The sequence below is a fragment of the Ornithorhynchus anatinus genome, chromosome 1 (assembly GCF_004115215.2).
Source record: "Ornithorhynchus anatinus isolate Pmale09 chromosome 1, mOrnAna1.pri.v4, whole genome shotgun sequence".
Lineage (NCBI taxonomy): Eukaryota > Metazoa > Chordata > Mammalia > Monotremata > Ornithorhynchidae > Ornithorhynchus > Ornithorhynchus anatinus.
This window is the reverse complement of record NC_041728.1, coordinates 76,711,870-76,733,698: the sequence shown is the minus strand read 5'-3', so window position 1 is coordinate 76,733,698 and position 21,829 is coordinate 76,711,870. Positions and strand designations below refer to the sequence as shown.

Below are 21,829 nucleotides of genomic sequence, written 5' to 3'. Positions count from 1 at the left end.
GCCACAGCTACTGGAAGTATTGATGAATTTGGACTAAAAATGAGCCATCAATCATTTCTGAAGGGGCTAGTAAACTAAAGACAGAACATATTCACCTGGTCAGAAGTCATGCACTAAGAGTACATTCTGTGTTCTTCAGCTAACCTTCCAAATTCCTCAGGACAAGTCCTGAGCTGCATTTCTAATGCTCTTCTCACAAAATAAAATAGAAACTGGAAGCAACTGAATGGCATGAATCACAACTTGGTGGCATTGGAGAATTAGGAGGAGTTGGTGTAGGTCATATAAAAAGGTGATAAAAATTACTCAGGCAGAAATGTTTCTGAGATTTACTTATCAGTGAAAAGTCTCCTAATTTGAAAATTAAGCCACCAAAAAGGAAATTTGAATTTTTAACATTTAGATATTTTTTTCCCCATTTTCAGGCTATTTCAAGCCCCTATATGAATTTAAAAAATACTTATTTTTTTCTTGATGACTGGTAAAGGTATTCATATTAGCTGGTGCAAATGGGAGTTTTCTGATAAAGGATATGAGATTTATACGAGCAAATTAGTTCATTCCTCTGCACCGCAGTGGGGCTCTTGACTCACCTTCAGGTTTTTCTTTTGTTTCAGTGCAGCTTTGTTTTCAGTGCAGCTCTGTCCAAGATAGAAGTTCAGTGCTATCTAATGCAATGCAGAGCTGAGATTGCATCCCTTTTTGCCTAGAGCCAGTGAAATTTTTGAGGTCCCCAATGTGCAGTGTAGTGTTAATGACTTTCCCCCTCCTAGACTATAAGCTTGCTATGGGCAGGGAATGTGTCTACAAATTATGTTCTATTATATTCTCCCAAGCACTTTGTACAGTGATCTGCACATAGTAAGTACTCAATAAATCTCATTGATAGATTGATTATTGTAGTGTACTCTCCCAAGTGCTTAGTACAGTGAAGCAGAGAAGTGGCATGGGCTAGTGAATACAGCACAGGCCTGGGAGTCACAAGGACCTGGGTTCCAATCCTGACTCTTAAGCAAGCCACTTAACATCACTGTGCCTCAGTCACCTCAGCTGTAATATGGAGATTAAGACTGTGAGCTCAACATGGGGCAGACCCTCTGTGTCCAACTTGATTAGCTTGTATCTACCCTAGAGGTTAAAACAGTACCTGGCACATAGTAAGCACCTAACAAATACCATAACAACCCCTCCTCCCCTTCACCCCCCAAATAAATGCCCAGCACACAGTAAGAGCTCAATGAATACAACTGATTGATTGCTAATCATGCTACAGGTGATGACATTTGAGCTCTCTCCCAGGTTTAACTGATCAGGTCATGGCTGGCAGCCTCCCTGACCACAGCATCATGCTATCTCACAGCATAGATGGATCCCTCTGTGTCTGGCTCTGGACAAAGCTTGCATTAACCATAGCACAACCCTCTTCAATTAGCCCCTGATAAGTGATGGGCTATTAGCAATTTGACCCCGGAGCAGGTGTTTCCTGAGGGCTCAGCTCAGTTCCCTTTCAACCATGGGTTTTCAGGGCAGGGGTAGGGGCACACTATGTCCCCACTTATCTCCCTGCAGCCTAAGGGTTCCTGACAAACCAAAGTTGAGTCCAGGTCCTCTGAGCCAGCTAGACTGAGGCCTTGGCTTGTCATGCAGCTCCTGCAGTCTGGAGCCTGCATCTCCCATGTACCACTGACTTGTTGACCCCAGCGACAGGTCAGAATCACAGGGAGGGAGGGAGTTCCCCTATGGGAGGAGGAGTGATTAGAGGGAGAGTGTGCTTGATCCAGCTGGACCTGAGCATGGATTTCACTGGATCAGGGGGTTTAGGTGGCAGCTAGTCACACTAATGAGAGCTTCATTGTTTGAGGTTCAGGGCCTCCCACCACCTTAGCCAGGAGCTTCAGCCCCATGAGTAATTGCATTAATCTGGCCCTAGTACAATGCACTGTACTAAGCATTCAGAAAGTTCAACAAAAGCACAGGACATGTTAATAATAATAATAATGATGGTATTTGTTAAGCACTTATTATACAATGATGATGATGGTATTTGTTAAGCACTTACTATGTGCCAAGCACTGTTCTAAACACTGGGGAGATACAAGGCAATCAGGTTGTCCCACATGTGGCTCACAATCTTAATCCCCATTTTCCAGATGACGTAACTGAGGCACAGAGAAGTTAAGTGACTTGCCTAAATTCCCACAGCTGACAAGTTACGGAGCCTGGATTAGAACCTATGACCTCCCAAGCCCGTGCTCTTTCCACTGAGCCACACTGTTTCTCTAAAGTTGAAGTTCCCACCAAGATTTGAACTTGGATCGCTGGATTCAGAGTCCAGAGTGCTAACCACTACACGATGGGGCCCCCTACTACCCGTGTTATAATAATGATGGTATTTGTTAAGCACTTATAATGTGTCAAGCACTGTTCTAAACGCTGGCATAGATAGAAGGTTATTAGGTTGTCTCTCATGAGGCTCACAATCTTAGTACGAATTTTACAAATGAAGTAACTGAGGCACAGAGAAGTTAAGTGATTTGCCCAAAGTTACACAGCTGACAAGCGGCAGAGCAGAGATTTGAACCCATGACTTCTGACTCCCAGGCCCATGATATTTCCAATAAATCACACTGCTTCTCCACTAAGACACGACAAGGAGCTCTGAGATAGTCAATAAAAATACATTGAGTGAAATCAGAATGAACTGAATGTTCAATCAAATGTATACACACACACAAATCCCCACCCTCCTCACTGCTGTATTTGGGTATAAAAGGATCCAAAGTGCATGAGGTAGCTGTTGAGTTGATACCACTCAGGGTGACTGTAATTAGGCAGGGGAAGTTTGTTGAAAAGACTGAGAAGAAGAGACCTGAGAAACTGTAACTTTGAAATTCCTTTAATTTGAATTGGTGACTAAAAAAAAATAGTAAGAATTCATTTATTTAATTATATTTATTGAGCATGTACTGTGTGCAAAGCACTGTACTAAACACCTGGGATAGTACACTTTAACAACAAAGAGACACATTCCTGCCCACAATGAACCCACAGTCTAGTGGGGAAGACAGACATTAATATAAATAAATAGATAAATAAATTACAGATACCTACAAATATGTACATATGTGCTGTCGGGATGGGAGGGAGGATGAATGAAGGAACAAGTAAGATCGGTGCAGAAGGGAGTGGGAGGAGAGGAACGCTCAATCGGGAAAGGCTTCTTGGAGGAGATGGGCCTTCAATAAGGTTTCGAACTCGGGGAGAGCAATTATCTGTCTGATATGAGGAGGGAGGGAGTTCCAGGCCAGGGGTAGAATATGGGCAAGAGGTCAGTGGCAAGGTAGACGAGATTGAGGTACAGTGAGAAGGTTAGCATTAGAAGAATGAAGTGTGCAGGTTAGACTGTAGTAGGAAAGTAGTGAGGTGAGGTAGGAGGGGGCAAGGTGAGTAAGTGCTTTAAAGCCAATGGTGAGGAATTTTTGTTTGATAAGGAGGTCGATGGGAACCACTGGAGTTTCTTGAGGAGTAGGGAAACATGTCCTGAACCATGATGATATTTTGAGTGGAGCCTCTCTTGTTCCAGACCCTCACTTCAAGTTCTTCCCCCTATCTGGAACTCCCTCCTTTTTCATATCCAGCAATCCAGAGATGTGTATCTCTCCATCTTCAAAACCCTTCTGAAGTTACATCTCTTCCAGGAGTCCTTCCCTAATAATATTTTCCAGATCTGCCCCTTCTTGTCCATCCAAACAGCCTCTACTCAGTCCAAGCTCTGTCATACCAAGGCTAGATTATTCAATCAGTCTCCTTGATGGTCTACCAGTTCTCTCCACTCCAACCTATACTGTACTCTGCAGCATGGATCATTCTTTAGGAGTGTATCTTAGCACATATTTCTCCATTTCTCACAACCCCCCACTGACTCTGTATTATTCATTCATTCAATAGTATTTATTGAGCGCTTACTATGTGCAGAGCACTGTACTAAGCGCTTGGAATGTACAATTTGGCAACAGATAGAGACAATCCCTGCCCATCGACGGGCTTACAGTAGAATCGGGGGAGACAGACGGACAAAAACAAGACAGCTTAATCACAATAAATAGAATAAAGGGGATGTACACCTCATTAACAAAATAAATAGGGTAATAAAAATACATACAAATGAGCACAGTGCTGAGGGGAGGGGAAGGAAGAGGGGGAGGAGCAGAGGGAAAGGGGGGGAAGGGGGCTTAGCTGAGGGGAGGTGAAGGGGGGCAGAGAGGGAGCAGAGGGAAAAGGGGAAGCTCAGTCTGGGAAGGACTCTTGGAGGAGGTGAGCTCTCAGTAGGGCTTTGAAGAGGGAAAGAGAGTTAGTTTGGAGGAGGTGAGGAGGGAGGGCATTACAGGACAGCGGGAAGACATGGACCAGGGATCAACGGCGGGATAGGCGTGAGTGGGGGATGGTGAGGAGGTGAGCGGCAGAGGAGCGGAGTGTGTGTGGTGGGCATTAGAAGGAGAGAAGGAAGGAGAGGTAGGAGGGGGCAAGGTGATGGAGAGCCTTGAAGCCTAGAGTGAGGAGTTTTTGTTTGGAGCGGAGGTTGATAGGCAACCACTGGAGGATTTTAAGGAGGTGAGTGACATGCGCAGAGTGTTTCTGCAGGAAGATGATCCAGGCAGCGGAATGAAGAATAGACTGGAGCTGGGAGAGACAGGAGGAAGGGAGATCAGAGAGAAGGCTGACACAATAATCCAGCCAGGATATTATGAGAGACTGAACCAGTAAGATAGCCATTTGGATGGAGAGGAAATGGCGGATCTTGGCATTATTGTAAAGTTGAGACCGGCAGGCATTGGTGATGGATTGGATATGTGGGGTGAAAAAGCCCTTCAAAATTGACTTCAGGCCTCTCAACCAACTTGCTCCACCTTACATATCTGCTGTTTTAACCCACTTCACCACAGTTAACAGGTCCTGCACTAAGTGAACACAATTGATTGTATTTCATGTACATATTTTCACCCATGTTGTTCCCCCAGCCCCTTAACTTCTAGATTGTAAGCTCTTTGTGGAGAGGTATCATGTCTACCAACTCTATCGTGCTGTACTCTCCCAAGTGCACATTAAGTGCTCAATAAATGTTGTTGATTGATTGACTGGAACTCCCACACCACCAAATCCAACAAATCACATCCCTTTCCACATTCAATGCCCTCCTAAAATTCCATGGTTTCCTATAAGCCTTTCCTGATTAGTTCCTTAATTTCCAATCCTGTGCACTCATCAGCAATGTCCAATATTTAATCATACCTGCCCCTAGCACTTTGGATTATATATCATTAAATGGTACATTCACTTACATTGAAAACTCTATTTCTAAATATTTTTTGTGTGTGTCTCTCCCATTACAGTGTAAGTTCTTTGGAGGCAAATAACGTCATTTTCCTGTACTGTACTCTCCCTCCTACCATTCCTCTCTAAACTCTTTGAGCAAGTTATTTACACCCGATGTCTCAAGTTCCTCTCCTCAAATTCTCTTCTTGACCCTCTTTGATCTGAATTCCATCTCCTTCACTCCACATAAGCCACCATCTCAAAGGTGAGAAATGATTTCCGTCTTTCCAAATCCAATCCATCCTAATCTTGCTCAACCTCTCAGCTGTCTTTGACACTGTTGACCACCCCCTTTTCCAATTCAATGGTAGTATTTATTGAACACTTACTATGTGCAGAGAACTGTACTAAGTGCTTGGAATGTATAGTTCAGCAAGAGATAAAAACAATCCCTGCCCAATAATGGGCTCACAGTCTAAACGGGGGAGACAGCAAACAAAACAGAACAAAACAAAACAAAGCAACATCATCAAGATAAATAGAATCATAGATATACACACATCATTAACAAAATAAATAGAGTAATAAATATTATATACAAATGTGCACAGTGCTGAGGGGAGGAGAAGAGGAAAAGCAGAGGGTGGGAGAAGGGGAAATGGGGAGGGGAGGAGGAGCAGAGGGAAAGGGGTGCGCTCAGAAACATTATCCAACCTTGGCTTCATTGAAACTCTCCTCTCCTGATTTTCCTCCTATCTCTGGCCACTCATTCTCAGTCTTTTTTGTGGGCTCCTCCTGTTTCCCACCCTCTAATTGTGGGAGGACCTTAAGGTTCAGTCTGGGTCTCCCTTGGAGAACTCATCTGCTCCCATTGCTTCAACTACCATCTCTACATAGATGATCTCAAATCTACATCTCCAGAATTGATCTCTCCTTGTCTGCAGTCTCATATTTCCTCCTACTTTCAAGACAACTATACTTGGTTGTCCTACCGACACCTCAAACTTAACATGTCCAAAAAATAACTCCTTATTTTCCCACCCAAATCTTGTCCTCCCACTGATTTTCCCATCACTGTAGACAGCATCACTATCCTTCCTGTCTCACAAGTCCATAACTTGGTGTTATCCTTGACTCATCTCTCTCTTTCAACCCACATATTCAATCTGTCACTAAATCCTTTCAGTTCAACCTTCACAATATAGCTAAAATCCTCCATTTTCTCTCCATCCAAACTGCTACCATGTTCATATATGCATTTATCCTATCCCACTTTGATTACTATATCGGCCATATTGACCTCCCTTCCTCCTGACTCTCCCTACTCAAGTCCGTACTTCACTCTGCTGTCTGGATCATTTTTCTACAAACATGTCAGTCCATGTTTCCCCAATTCCTCAAGAATGTCCAGTGGTGAAAGTCCATCCACTTCCACACAAAAGAAACTTCTTACCATTGGCTTTAAAACCTTCAATCACCTTGCCCTCTCCCACCTCATCTCAATGCTCTCCTACTACAACTCAGCTTGCACACTTTGCTCCTCAAATGCCAACCAACTCACTGTACCACTATCTCATTTGTCTCATTTGTTCATTCTTCATTCATTCATTCATTCAACCATATTTATTGAGTGCTTACTGTGGGTACAGCACTTTATGAAGCACCTGGAAAAGTACAATATAACAATAAACAGATGAATTCCATGCCCACAACAAGTTTACATTCAATCTCGCTGACAACCACTCACTAATCCTGCATGTGGGCTGGAATGCTCTCCTGCTTCATAACCAACAGACAATTAATCACTCCACCTTCAAAGCTTTATAAAAAGCACATTTTCTGTCTCCTCACAACCTACACAGAGCAGCAGTGTGACTTAGTGGCTAGAGTAAGCTCGTCATGGGCAGGGAATGTGTCTCTCTATTGTTATATTGTACTCTTCCAAGCACTTCGTGCAGTGCTCTGCACAAAGGAAGTGCTCAGTAATACTACTGAATGAATGAATAGACCATGAGCCTGGGAGTCAGAAGGACCTGGGTTCTAATCACTGCTCTGTCACTTGTCTGAAGTGTGACCGTGGGCATGTTACTTAACTTCTCTGTGTCTCGGTTTCTTCATTTGTAAAATGGGAATTAAGACTGTGAACCCCATGTGGGACATATAAAGCAACTGGGACATAATAAGGGCTTAACAAATACCATAAAAAACTTCTCCAATACACCTTCCCTCACTGGGCACTGATTTCCTCATCTGCAACTCCTAAATCACCCTTGCTCTTGGATTTGCTCCCTCTATTCACCCTTCCTCAGCCACACAGTAATTATGTACATATCTGTAATCGATTAGACTGTAAGCCCATCAAACGGCAGGGACTGTCTCTATCTGTTGCCGACTTGTTCATCCCAAGCGCTTAGTACAGTGCTCTGCACATAGTAAGCGCTCAATAAATACTATTGAATGAATGAATGAATATTTATTTATTTATATTATTGTATGTTTCCCCTTCTAGACTGTAAGCTTGTTGTCTACCACCTCTGTCATATTGTAATATTGTACTCTCCCAAGCACTTAGTACTTAGTTCTGCACATAGTAAATGCTCAATAAATTAGATTGATTGATTCTAAGTGCTTTGCACAGTGCACTGTACCCAGTTGGTATTTAATAGATTATATTAGTCCTTATTGTTGATTGTGATCAGTCTTTTCAAAACACATTAAATAGGATGTAGCTAAATGAGAGAATAAAAAACCGAGTACAGGGATAGAAAATTGGCCATTTAAGGAAAGATGAAAGGCGATGGTGCTAACCTCACTGTGCCTTGATCTCACCTGTCTCGCCGAGGACCCCTGGCCCACTTCCTGCCTCTGGCCCAGAATGACTTCTCTCCTCAAATTACTCTTCCCAAATTCAAAGCCTTATTGAAGTCAATCTCCTCCAAAAGGCCTTCCCAGATTAAGCTTGACTTGTCCTCATCTCCCACTTCCTTCTGAGCCACCCTGGCTTGCTCCCTTTGATCTTCCTCTACTCCCAGCCACACAGCATTTATGTATATATCTGTAATTTTATTATACTGATATTCATTCATTCATTCAATAGTATTTATTGAGCGCTTACTATGTGCAGAGCACTGTACTAAGCGCTTGGGATGAACAAGTCGGCAACAGATAGAGACAGTCCCTGCCGTTTGACGGGCTTACAGTCTAATCGGGGGAGACGGACAGACAAGAACAATGGCACTAAACAGCGTCAAGGGGAAGAACATCTCATAAAAACAACGGCAACTAAATAGAATCAAGGCGATGTACAATTCATTAACAAAATAAATAGGGTAACGAAAATATATACAGTTGAGCGGACGAGTACAGTGCTGTGGGGATGGGAAGGGAGAGGTGGAGGAGCAGAGGGAAAAGGGGAAAATGAGGCTTTAGCTGCGGAGAGGTAAAGGGGGGATGGCAGAGGGAGTAGAGGGGGAAGAGGAGCTCAGTCTGGGAAGGCCTCTTGGAGGAGGTGATTTTTAAGTAAGGTTTTGAAGAGGGAAAGAGAATCAGTTTGGCGGAGGTGAGGAGGGAGGGCGTTCCAGGACCGCGGGAGGACGTGACCCAGGGGTCGACGGCGGGATAGGCGAGACCGAGGGACGGCGAGGAGGTGGGCGGCAGAGGAGCGGAGCGTGCGGGGTGGGCGGTAGAAAGAGAGAAGGGAGGAGAGGTAGGAAGGGGCAAGGTGATGGAGAGCCTTGAAGCCTAGAGTGAGGAGTTTTTGTTTGGAGCGGAGGTCGATAGGCAACCACTGGCGTTGTTTAAGAAGGGGAGTGACATGCCCAGATCGTTTCTGCAGGAAGATGAGCCGGGCAGCGGAGTGAAGAATAGACCGGAGCGGGGCGAGAGAGGAGGAAGGGAGGTCAGAGAGAAGGCTGACACAGTAGTCTAGCCGGGATATAACGAGAGCCCGTAATAGTAAGGTAGCCGTTTGGGTGGAGAGGAAAGGGCGGATCTTGGCGATATTGTAGAGGTGAAACCGGCAGGTCTTGGTAACGGATAGGATGTGTGGGGTGAACGAAAGGGACGAGTCAAGGATGACACCGAGATTGCGGGCCTGAGAGACGGGAAGGATGGTCGTGCCATCCACGGTGATAGAGAAGTCTGGGAGAGGACCGGGTTTGGGAGGGAAGATGAGGAGCTCAGTCTTGCTCATGTTGAGTTTTAGGTGGCGGGCCGACATCCAGGTGGAGACGTCCCGGAGGCAGGAGGAGATGCGAGCCTGAAGGGAGGGGGAGGGGACGGGGTGGAGATGTAGATCTGCGTGTCGTCTGCGTAGAGATGGTAGTCAAAGCCGTGAGAGCGGATGAGTTCACCGAGGGAGTGAGTGTAAATGGAGAACAGAAGAGGGCCAAGAACTGACCCTTGAGGAACTCCAACAGTTAAAGGATGGGAGGGGGAGGAGGCTCCAGCGTAGGAGACCGAGAATGATCGGCCAGAGAGGTAAGAGGAGAACCAGGAGAGGACAGAGTCCGTGAAGCCAAGGTGAGATAAGGTATGGAGGAGGAGGGGATGGTCGACAGTGTCAAAGGCAGCAGAGAGGTCAAGGAGGATCAGAATGGAGTAGGAGCCATTGGATTTGGCAAGAAGGAGGTCATGGGTGACCTTAGAGAGAGCAGTCTCGGTAGAGTGGAGGGGACGGAAGCCAGATTGGAGGGGGTCTAGGAGAGAATGGGAGTTAAGGAATTCTAGGCATCGATTGTAGACGACTCGTTCTAAGATTTTGGAAAGGAAGGGTAGTAGGGAGATAGGACGATAACTGGAGGGGGAAGTGGGGTCAAGAGTGGGTTTTTTTAGGATGGGGGAGACGTGGGCGTGTTTGAAGGCAGAGGGGAAGGAGCCCTTGGAGATTGAGTGGTTAAAAATAGAAGTTAAGGAAGGGAGGAGGGCAGGGGCGATGGTTTTAAGAAGGTGAGAGGGAATGGGGTCCGAGGCGCAGGTGGAGGGGGTGTCACTTGCGAGGAGGGAGGAGATCTCCTCTGAGGATACTGCAGGGAAGGATGGGAAAGTAGGGGAGGGGGTTGTTGGGGGGGAGGGAAGAGGCGGAGGGGTGACTTTGGGGAGCTCAGACCTGATCGTGTTGATTTTCGTGAGGAAATAGGTGGCCAGATCATTAGGGGTGAGAGATGGGGGAGGGGGAGGAACAGGGGGCCTAAGGAGAGAGTTAAAGGTCCGGAACAATCGGCGGGGGTGACGGGCATGGGTGTCGATGAGGGAGGAGAAGAAGCTTTGCCTGGCGGAGGAGAGGGCAGAGTTAAGGCAGGAAAGGATAAATTTGAAGTGTGTGAGGTCGGCTTGGTGCTTGGACTTTCGCCAGCAGCGCTCAGCAGCTCGAGCATAGGAGCGTAGGAGGCGGACGGAGGAGGTGATCCAGGGCTGTGGGTTAGTGGCGCGAGAGCGGCGGAGGGAAAGGGGGGCGAGAGAGTCGAGATGAGTAGAGAGGGTGGAGTTGAGAGCGGAGACCTGATCGTCGAGAGTGGGAAGAGAGGACAGGGCGGCAAGGTGAGGCGAGATGCTATTGGAAAGACGGATGGGATCGAGAGAGCGGAGGTCTCTGTGGGGCAGTAGCGAAGATTTGCAGGGGGAGGGAGTGTGAGAGATGAGGCAGGTGAGAAGGTTATGGTCAGAGAGAGGGATTTCAGAGTTGGTGAGTGAGGAGATAGTGCAGTGGTAGGAGATGACAAGATCGAGGGTGTGACCGAGTCGGTGAGTGGGCGTGGTATGGTGGAGGAGGAGGTCGGCAGAGTCGAGGAGGGATAGCAGGCGGGCGGCAGAGGAGTCGTCGGGTACATCCGTATGGATGTTGAAGTCTCCAAGGATCAGAGTGGGCAGAGAGAAGGAGAGAAGGAAGGTGAGAAAGGGGTCAAGGTGGTTGAAGAAGTCGGAGGTGGGACCGGGAGGGCGGTAGATGACGGCGACAAGTAACTGGAGTGGGTGGTAGAGGCGAATGATATGGGCTTCGAAGGAGGGGAAGGAGAGGGAGGGGGGAGGAGGGATACTGCGGAAGCGGCATCGGGGCGAGAGGAGGAAGCCGACGCCTCCTCCCTTACCGGTGAGTCTGGGGGAGTGGGAGAAGGAGAGGCCTCCGCTGGAGAGAGCGGCGGCGGAGACCGTGTCTTCGGGAGAGAGCCACGTTTCCGAAAGGGCGAGGAGGAGGAGAGAGCGGGAGAGGAAAAGGTCATGGATGAAAGGTAGCTTGCCTGTAACAGAGCGGGGGTTCCAGAGGCCACACTTGAAAGTAGCTGTGGGTGCAAGGGGAGGAGGGGGGGAAGGGCGGGGGGAGGGGAGGGTTTGGATGGGAAGGAGGTGGCGGGGCCCTGGACGAGGAGAGGGGGATGAGGGGTGGCGGTGGGACAAGAGGACTGGGATGGGGCATGGGTGGGGAAGAGAGAAGATATCTGTTTATTGGTACTGATGTCTATCTCCCCCACTAGACTGTGATCTCATTGTGGGCAGGGATTGTCATTGTACTTTCCCAAACACTTAGTACAGTGTACTGCACAAAGTAAGCACTTAATAAATACGATTGAATTACTGAATGTATGATGGGGTGATTTGGCTTAAGAAACTTTCAGGTCCATAAGATGCACCAGCTCATTATTTTCTAGTACAAGCATAAGCCACAATATTCAATATGTTCCTAGGAAATGTAGATGTATTGTGAGTCATCATATGTGGAATACATTTTCCCATATACTTAAATATAATTTGGTAGTTTCCTGATTCAGAAGCACCTATGACATGACAACCGAGCCCTAGAGGTAACTAAAAACCACATTGTAGATCCCACCATGTCAGCCCTCTCTCCCTTCATCTCTTCCTGTTTATCATTTTCAGAAACATTTTTGATCTCTGATCTCATCTCCTCCAATTCTTGTTTCCCTAGGTCCTCTCCCACACCTCCCCCTAGTTTTGTTTGTGTGTTCTTTTTGGTAAATCAGTGAGATTCATTCATTAGCATTTATTGAGCGCTTACTATGTGCAGAGCACTGTACTAAGTGCTTGGAATGTACAATTTGGAAATAGACAGAGACCATCCCTGTCCAATTACGGAATCACAGCCTAAACGGGGGAGACAGACAGCAAAGCAAAACAGAACAAAACAAAACAGGACATCATCAAGATACATAGAATCAAGGAGATATACACCTCATTAACAAAATTAATACGGTAATAAATAATATATATATAAACGAGCACAGTGCTGAAGGGAGAGGAAGGGGGAAGAGCAGAGGGTGGGATGGGAGGGGGAGCAGAGGTAAAGGGGTGCTCAATCTGGGAAGGCCTCCTGGAGGAGGTGAGCGCTAAGCAGGGCTTTGAAGAGGGGAAGAGAGTTAGTTTAGAGGATGTGAGGAGGGAAGGCATTCCAAGACAGCGGTAGGACGTGGACCAGGGGTCGACGGCAGGACAGACGTGAACGGGGTACAGTGAGGAGGTGAGCGGCAGAGGAGCGTATGGGGTGGGCAGTAGAGAGAGAGAAGGGAGGTGAGGCAGGAGGGGGCAAGGTGATGGAGAGCTCTGAAGCCAAGAGTGAGGAATTTTTGTTTCATGCTAGGGTTGATAGGCAACCACTGGAGGGTTTTGAGGAGGGGAGTGACATGCCCAGAGCGTTTCTGAAGAAAGATAATCCGGGCAGCAGAGTGAGGTATAGATTGAAGCGGGGAGAGATGGGAGGCCGATGCAATAAGCCAGTAGGGATATTATGAGAGTTTGTACCAGCATGATAGCAGTTGTATGGACAGGAAAGGGTGGACAGCCCCTCAAATTATGCACGACATTGTTTGTCAGCAGGAAAGGGGAAAGAAAACGCTATTAGAGTCTCCCTCCAAATGCTCGGTCATCTGGGTGCCAGGCACCTGAGACAAGGAGGTGACTATTTTGCTTCCACTCCTTGGCTCCAATCTCTACCACGTTTCAGCCAGAATTCATGGATCAATCAGTCACCCCCAGGATTCCTACTTGGTCCTGCCTTCATGGACTCTGCAGTCATCCCTGCTGAGGCTCTGCCTTCCCCAGCAGCTCCAAACTCCTAGTTCAGTCTCTTATATCGGTTGCACTCTTCCTTTCTCACCTCTATCTCCCAACTTGATGCTGTGGGGCTTAACCGTCACTGTTTCCATGGAGACTACCATGTCAGCTACTGCTAAAGACCACAGAAGTTTGGGATCTTTTCAGCAATGTTTAGTAGGGCACCACATCACTTGTTTTTAAAAACAGTGAGGCAGGTTGGGAGGAGACAGAAAGAGGGAGGGCTGAATCAAGAGTTTGGAGGCTTTAAGGCACTCAACACTCAATCAACTCCCCTCCTCCTATCTCACCTCACTGATTTCCTATTACAACCTGTCCCATACACTTCTTTCATCTAATACAAACCTACTCACTGTACCATGATCTCCCAGATATAGATAGATATCTAAGTCTTCTTTCTGGCCTATAACTCCCCCTTCATATACAACAGATCACCATTCTTCTCACTATCAAAACTTCCCTAAAATCAAATCTCCACCAATCCCTAATTTCCCCTCCTGGCTCTCCCTCCTGCATCATTTATGCATTTGATTCTGTACCCTTTAATTACTTGATATTCACTCCAACCTCAGACCCACAGCAGTTATGTATATTTCCTTATATCCTGCCATTTCCCTTATCTGTAAGTTATTTTAGTGTCTGTCTCCCTCTATAGAGGGTAGGGATCATGTCTACCAACTATAATGTATTCTATTTTCCAAGCTATCAGTACAATGGTCTGCACACAGTAAGTGCTTAATAAATACCACTGATTGAGGAAAACACCTCATAATGGGATGACATGAGAAGTAAACTGTTCAAGGGAAGGACTAGGTGGGGAGGAAATTGATTTTCCTCCAGCACTTGGACATAAGGTTAATCAGGCTATATGGACACTGGGTTATGTCAGCAATTAATGTGTGCTATATCTCTTCAGAAATTTGTGTATTATGGTCATTCAGAACTGGGGATATTCCTCCTGTACATGATGTGTTTTAAAGAGCATGATCAACAGTGGTGGTCCATATTCACAGGGCTTACATGAAAACAGAAAAGATATCAATCAGATACAAGGTAGAACTTCCTGCTTGGCAGGAGAATAATCCTGGATTGGGCTACCCATGAAGGTACACTAGAGATCTCTAGGGCAAAAACAGACACGTGCATCTTTCTGGGATTGATTAGTCACTCAAGCCACTAAATATCTCTCTGCCTCTGATACCTCACCTGTAAAATGGCAACTAATACTGCAAGCCCCACATGGGACAACCTGATTACCTTGTGTCTACCCCAAGGTTTAGAAAAGTGCTTGGCACATAGTAAGTGCTTAACAAATACCATCATTCTTCTTCTTATTATTATTACTTATCACCATGGCACCATGGGGATGGACCATGTAGTTCCCAATGTTCTCTAAAATTATAAGACATTTGGAAAACACATTTCACCACTATACCAAAGAGCTTCACACTAGTAGCCTAATTAATCCTTAGTACATTCCTCTGATGTAAGAAAGATAAATTTTGAAATCCTTCATTTTACAGAACAGGAAACTGAAGCAAACAAATTAGGCATGGTAACCAAAGCTAAGGATTGTCTCTTTGGATAAAAAGCTATTTAATGGATATTTCCTAATACTCTTTATCGATTAGACTGGGCTACCTCAGAGAAAGGTGTCAAGATACCCAAATGTGGTTCTGTGGGTAAACATCTAGTGGGTTGATAAATAGAACAAGAAACATAAGGCATGGAATAGGAATGTTAACTGCAGTGGAACTGATTTACTAATGTACCCACATTTAGTTCACATTTTTTTTACATCATTGCTAAATATTTACTCAATGCTTTGCATTTTCTATTTTGTATATTTTCCTAAATATCTGATTTTATCAATTTAGTAGAAGTTGATTTCCCCTTTAAATATTTACTCTATGTTTTGTTGTTTAAAAAAATCACAACTTTTCTATTTATATTTTCTTAAATATCTGATTTTATCTGTCTAGTAGAAGTTGATTTCCCTCCCAGAAACATTATTTTAAGTAGCCTCTGCTGAGTAGGAAATGAAAATCAATAGAAAGCCTGAGCTCTTTGCAAGCTTTGAGTAAGATAAGAACTTGATGACATTCTGTTGACTGTTTCAAACACAGCGGAGGCTGATGGGGTGACTAGAATAGACTGCTATTGAAAAGGGACCCCTCAGGTCCTGAAGCTGCTAGAAAGATCCTTTTAAGATCCACGTCATGTCAATCCAATATTCATCACAGCCCTTATGTACAAACGAACATCCTGAACACTTACATATACATCAATCTGTGCACTCCATCTATTCATTTACTTATCTATGTCCCTATTCATTATTCCTTACTTTTACTATTCCAAGTATCTTTTTCTTCATCCTCCCATTAATTGTAAATAATTTGTGTAATAATTATGGTATTTGTTAAGCACTTAACTATGTGACAGGCACTGTATTAAGTGCTGGGGCGGATACAAGCAGATTAGGTTGGGCAAAGTCCCTGTGCCACCTGGGGCTCACAGTCTCAATCCCCATTTTACAGATGAGGTAATTGAGGCCCAGAGAAGTGAAGTGACTTGCCCAAGGTCACACAGCAGACAAGTGGCAGAGCTGGGATTAGAACCCACGATTGCCAGGCCCATGCTCTATCCACTATGCATTATGCTTGCCTTCTCCTCTATATTTTTCACTCCTTGAGGGCAGGGATCATGTCTCTTAATTTTACTGTCCTTTCCAATTACTTAGTATAGTGCTCGGCATAATACTGCGTATACATTCTTCAGTTCTACCTGTTGAAGATGCATTTGTTTCTAGTCAGAATCTTTCAATTAAATGCACTTAATCTACGAATATCTTCCATTTTCAAAGAAAGGATTTAGATGGATCATCTACTATCATTCCTACTTCTACTACTACTTACATTTATAATTAATATTTCATGAAAACTTCAAAGGTAGAAAGGTACCATGGAGAAGAGGTGTGGTCTAGTGGAGTGAGCACAGGAATGGGAGTCAGGAAACCTGGGTTTAAATCCCAGTTCTACTATTTGACAGCCGTGTGCCCTTGTACAAATCACTTAACTTACCTGTGCCTCAGTACCACATCATATTTGATAATACTCTATCTGCCCTAGGGCCAGACACATAATAAATACTCCAATTATTATTATTATTACTAATAATAGACAAAATTATGACTGTAGAGTCCAACTTCACGACAATGTTGCTAACAAAAATGAATTAAGGCCTGACTCAGTCTCATTATTCAGGCCTCTCAATTTGATTAAGGAATGGCTGAATCTTTATGGGGCAGGCATATTTTGGGAGATTTTTATGGTGGAAAAAATCAGTTATTGAACAAATATGAACATGGCAAAGCTTACCTTAAGCACCACATTAATTTTAACTAAGTTTACACTGGGCGGACCCAACTAACATGTCTGAAGTTTCTTGTTGCTCGTCTGTCTCAGGGGCTGCTTGAACTTCAGCTTCTCCTTTCCCACCAGATTGTCCAATTGCATTATATCATTCAATAAATAAATCAATCATATTTATTGAGCACTTATAGTGTGCAGAGCACTGAATTAAATGCTTGCAAGAGTACAATATAATTGAGTTTGTGGATACAACTAGCTTACAGTCTAGAGGGGGAGACAGGCATTAATACAAATTAACTACGGATAAGTACTAAGTGCTTAGAAAGGTGCTTGGCACATAGTAAGCGCTTAACAAACACCATCACTATTATTATTATTAAGTGCTGTGGGGGTGAGGGGTGAATGAAGGGTGTGAATCCAAGTACAAGGCCAGTGTAGAACGAAAAGCTTTTCCTCCAATCTTCAGGTAAAAAAACCCAAAAAACCTTCTCTTATAATCACATGACAAAATATAAATTGCCAATTCTTACATATTCTTAACATTGAAAATGGATGTCATGGCTTTAAATTATAGTCCCTACCTGGCTATCACGTAATCCCCTGGGCAGCACCTGTTAATCGGGAAAACCTCAGTGTCTAAGGAATCATGCTTGAGCGTGGTCTCACAGGAAAAAAAAAAAGAGTCAAAAACATTCTATAGGTTCTCAACCTAATGGATTTTAGTGTTCTTTGATAGCTTGAAACAAAAAGCACAAAGTTTCCCCCCTTTTATTGAGTTGAAAGTGAAGCTGTTTCTGTCCATTTAATTAAAAATAATGTGGACTCAATTTCTTTTTCACACAGATCTACTTTGTTCAGTGTAGGTTCAGGCATTAGGTCTTCCATTTTCCACTGTCTCATCCTGGAGTGGTCATTTATCTGTGACTATTCAGAAGTCTAAGCCTTCAGCCATCACAAAACACCAAGACAAACATGGAATATATGAGTAAATGGGAAAATTCTTCCTGGTCCCTATAGGTTAATGGTTTGTTCTTGGAATGTGGTGTTTTATTACCCATATCATTGTCCTAGCTTGTAAATATTTATGAACAGTCATAAAATTGCCTAGCCCTTTTTAAAATTCAAGCCACAGAATGTGTCTTGATAATCTGCTGTGAAAGTGAACTGCCTCGGTTGACTACTTTGTATATGCTGGTAGAGAAATATTTCTTTTTATTGGTTTTAATTTACTGTCCTTTAATTTCATCGTGTTCCTCAATCCCATATTATGGGACAAGCTAAAATGGAGAGATGAATATGCTTTTCATGATGCCCTTCAAAATGTGTTCAAGCAAATGAACTTTTAACTCATTATTTTCCCAGACTGTCCTAATCCTTCACTGGGGTTACACGTTCAGGAGAAGCACTACAAGGAAAAATAAAACATTTATCCCAGTAAGCATTGTTTTCACATTCAACCAGGCAGAGACTTCATGGAATCATATGGAATACAAGTTTTGGAAACACATATATACCATTAACTGTATTCATGAACAGAATTGTTTGCCCTACATTTGGTGAGTATAGAGAGAATTTAAAAGAATTGCAAGGGGATATTTACAAAGTATGATGTGAACAGTTCAGGTCTTTTCTTTGGGAGCCATTTCTTCACAGGAAGTGGCTCAAACTTGTTGTTAGCCAGACTATGTAACATTGTAGCATATATATGTGTGTATATATATATATATATGTACATGAAAATTTTGTGTAGAAAGAATAGAGAGTGAAATGTAATGGTATGAAAGCACAGCAAATTTACCTGGAGTAAACAATTTCTCCAAGAAAGGCCAGAAGACATAAAGGGGAATCAGTTGATTGATGCTGTAGTAGAAGATATAGTAGTAGTAGGTAGTAGTAGTTTAGTAGTACTAGTAATTGTATATTTGTTGAATCACTACTTGCTGCAGCACAATAATCCAGAATTTGAAGAAGCAGCATGACCTGGGTTCTAATCCCGGGTCCACCATTTGTCTGCTGTGTTACCTTGGTCAAGTCACTTCACTTCTCTGGGCCTCAGTTACCTCACCTGCAAAATGGGGACTAAGACTGTGAGCCCCACATGGAACATGAACTACGTCTAACCTATCTTGTATCTACCCTAGTGCTTAGTACAGTAACTGGCACATAGTAAGTGCTTAACTAATAATAATAATACTTATTATTAAAGGTGCTAATACTTAATATTTTTTTCTTAATGTAGCTCACCCACTTCTTGACAGATGGAAATAATGAGGAAAAATGAGTTGAAAGCCGATGCCTACCATTAATCTCAAAATTAATCAGTACTGCTTTCAGCATATTCTGAGGGGCACATTCAGTTTAGTTTGGACTTGCACAAAGGATTACTGGCATTTTGAACTACAACCCATTTAACTGGAAAAATCCTTAGAGATAAGTAGATATGAGACCATAGTTTCTCCACCTCATCCATGTCTAAGCAGTTGAAACCATGTTTATCACTAGCCTGGAGATAAGGGGGTAGAGTCAGGAAAGACAGAGGGGGAACATTTTGGTTAGCCTGGCTCTTTCTCCTCTGGCATTGGCTCAGTGATTCCCTGCAAACCTCCCCACCTCCCCTCTGTCTTCCGGAGGAGCCATCAAGACATCCTCTAAGTCTCCCTGCTAAGCACTGTACTAAGAGCTGGGGTAGTTAGCCAGGATAATTACAGATAACCACTTCAGACACAGTCCCTGTCCCACATGGGGCTCAAAGGTAAAGGAGGAGGGAGAACAAGCATTTAATTCCCATTTTATAAATGAGGAAACTCATCAACAAAGAATAAGAGATTTAACGTAATTATGCCTAAAATATTAAAAAATCTATTCTCATATTGAGTACCTATGGGAGAGGTACTGTATTAACCATTGAGCCCCATGAAGGGGAAGGGACAGTTTCTAACCTGATTATCTTGTATCTGTCCCAGCCGTTAATATTATTATTATTATGGTATTTGTTAAATGCTTACTATATGCAAGACACTGTACTAAGCACTGGGATGGATTCAAGCAGATCAGGTTGGGCACAGTCCCTGCCCCACCTGGGGCTCACAGTTTCAATCCCCATATTACAGATGAGGTAATTGAGGCCCAGAGAAGTGAAGTGACATGCCCAAGGTCACAAAGCAGACAAGTAGCAGAGCTGGGATTAGAATTCATGATCTTCTGACTACCAGGCCCATTCTCTTATGTATGACACAGAGTAAGAAGTTAACAAATTATTCATCATTACTAGATTTGGAGCTCTTTGAAGGTGGAAATTGACTTTTACTCAATTTATATATATGCATATATATGGGTATATAGCTATACCTATATATCTCTCTCTATATATAAACACATACATTTTATAAAGCATTTAATACATTTTAGGTGCTCACAACTGTTAGTGATGGTGATGATTATTCCTACAATACTAGTCTTCAACAAGCATTTATTTTCACTTTAGGGTTATTTCATTATTTTCTTACGTTTCACCCCACTTCAAGTCAAATGTGGCTTCTTACCACAAATCCTCAATTTATTTAGAGGATGTTCTTCTCAAACCCTTATAAACTACCTATGAGGGAAATGAAATGGACTTGCTAGGTTACCTCATTCATCGTCTTGTCACTGAAAGATAGTCCTGATAATATTCTTTTGAAAGCTTCATCTGGTCAAATGTGAGTGGATGTCTAAAGGGCAAGTCAATTCAATTTGTACCTGCCTCACTTAAACAGGAAAGCGGATATATTTCCATCATTTAAGGTAGTCATAATTTGACACCTTAACAAAGCCTTTAACATCAATCAATCATATTTACCAAACTCCTACTATGTGCAGAGCACTGTACTAAGCCCTTGGGAGAGTAAAATGTAACAAAGTCGGTAGACACATTCCCTTCCAACAGTGGGTTTACAGTCTAGAGGGGGAAACAGACATTAATATATGTGAATGAATAAATTATTGATATCTACATAAGTGCTGTAGGAATGAGGGAGGGGAGATTATAAAGAGTGAAAATCAAAGCGCAAGGGTGATGCAGAAGGGAGTGGGAGAAGAGGAAATAAGGCCTTAGTTGGGGAAGGAATTTCCCCTAACACTCGGATAGGGAAGTATTACTTTAGAACAGTTGCCTGACAAATGTTCTCTGAAACATCATCACCAGCTACCACAGTAGTTAGAATTCCAACAATACACCAAGGAGCTAGATGCTGGGAGGCAGTGATGGTGGGTGGTGGTTTTGGTAAGACAAATCCCCTACCTTACCACTAGGGAAATTAAATAATTCAGAAAATATTGGGTACTGAAACTGCTGTTGTGTGTATTGGCACAACCAGCAGTAACACTGGGGTGACAGGATGTTACTTGACTAACAATAATAATAATAATAATAATACTTCTTGTACTTGTTAAGTGCTTATTTTGTGCCAGGCATTGTAATAATAATAATAATGTTGGTATTTGTTAAGCGCTTACTATGTGCAGAGCACTGTTCTAAGCGCTGGGGTAGACACAGGGGAATCAGGTTGTCCCACGTGGGGCTCACAGTCTTCATCCTCATTTTACAGATGAGGTAACTGAGGCACAGAGAAGTTAAGTGACTTGCCCACAGTCACACAGCCGACAGGTGGCAGAGCTAGGATTCGAACTCATGAGCTCTGACTCCAAAGCCCAGGCTCTTTCCACTGAGCCACGCTGCTTCCCTACTAAGCGCTGGAGTAGGTACAAGCAAATTGGATTGGCTCACAGTCATTCCACCTTCCGCTCTCTCTTGGATCTCCTCAAATCTGGCTTCTGTCCCCTCCACTCCACCGAAACTGCCCTCTCAAAGGTCACCAATGACCTCCTTCTTGCCAAATCCAATGGCTTCTACTCTATACTAATCCTCTTTAACCTCTCAGCTGCCTCTGACAGTGTCGCCCATACCCTCTTCCTGAACACATTATCCAACCTTGGCTTCAAAGACTCTGTCCTCTCCTGGTTCTTCTCTTATCTCTCTGGCCATTCATTCCCTGTCTCCTTCACGGGCTCCTCCTCCCCCTCCCATCCCCTAACTGTAGGAG

The 21,829-nt window shown here is 43.8% G+C and overlaps 1 non-coding gene across 1 annotated transcript; it reads right to left on the bottom strand.

Annotated features, from left to right (window-relative positions):
• Nucleotides 1–2,289: 2,289 nt before the first annotated feature.
• On the bottom strand, nt 2,290–2,360 carry TRNAQ-CUG. Its single transcript has one exon. It is a non-coding gene; the product is annotated as a tRNA-Gln (tRNA).
• Nucleotides 2,361–21,829: the final 19,469 nt, after the last annotated feature.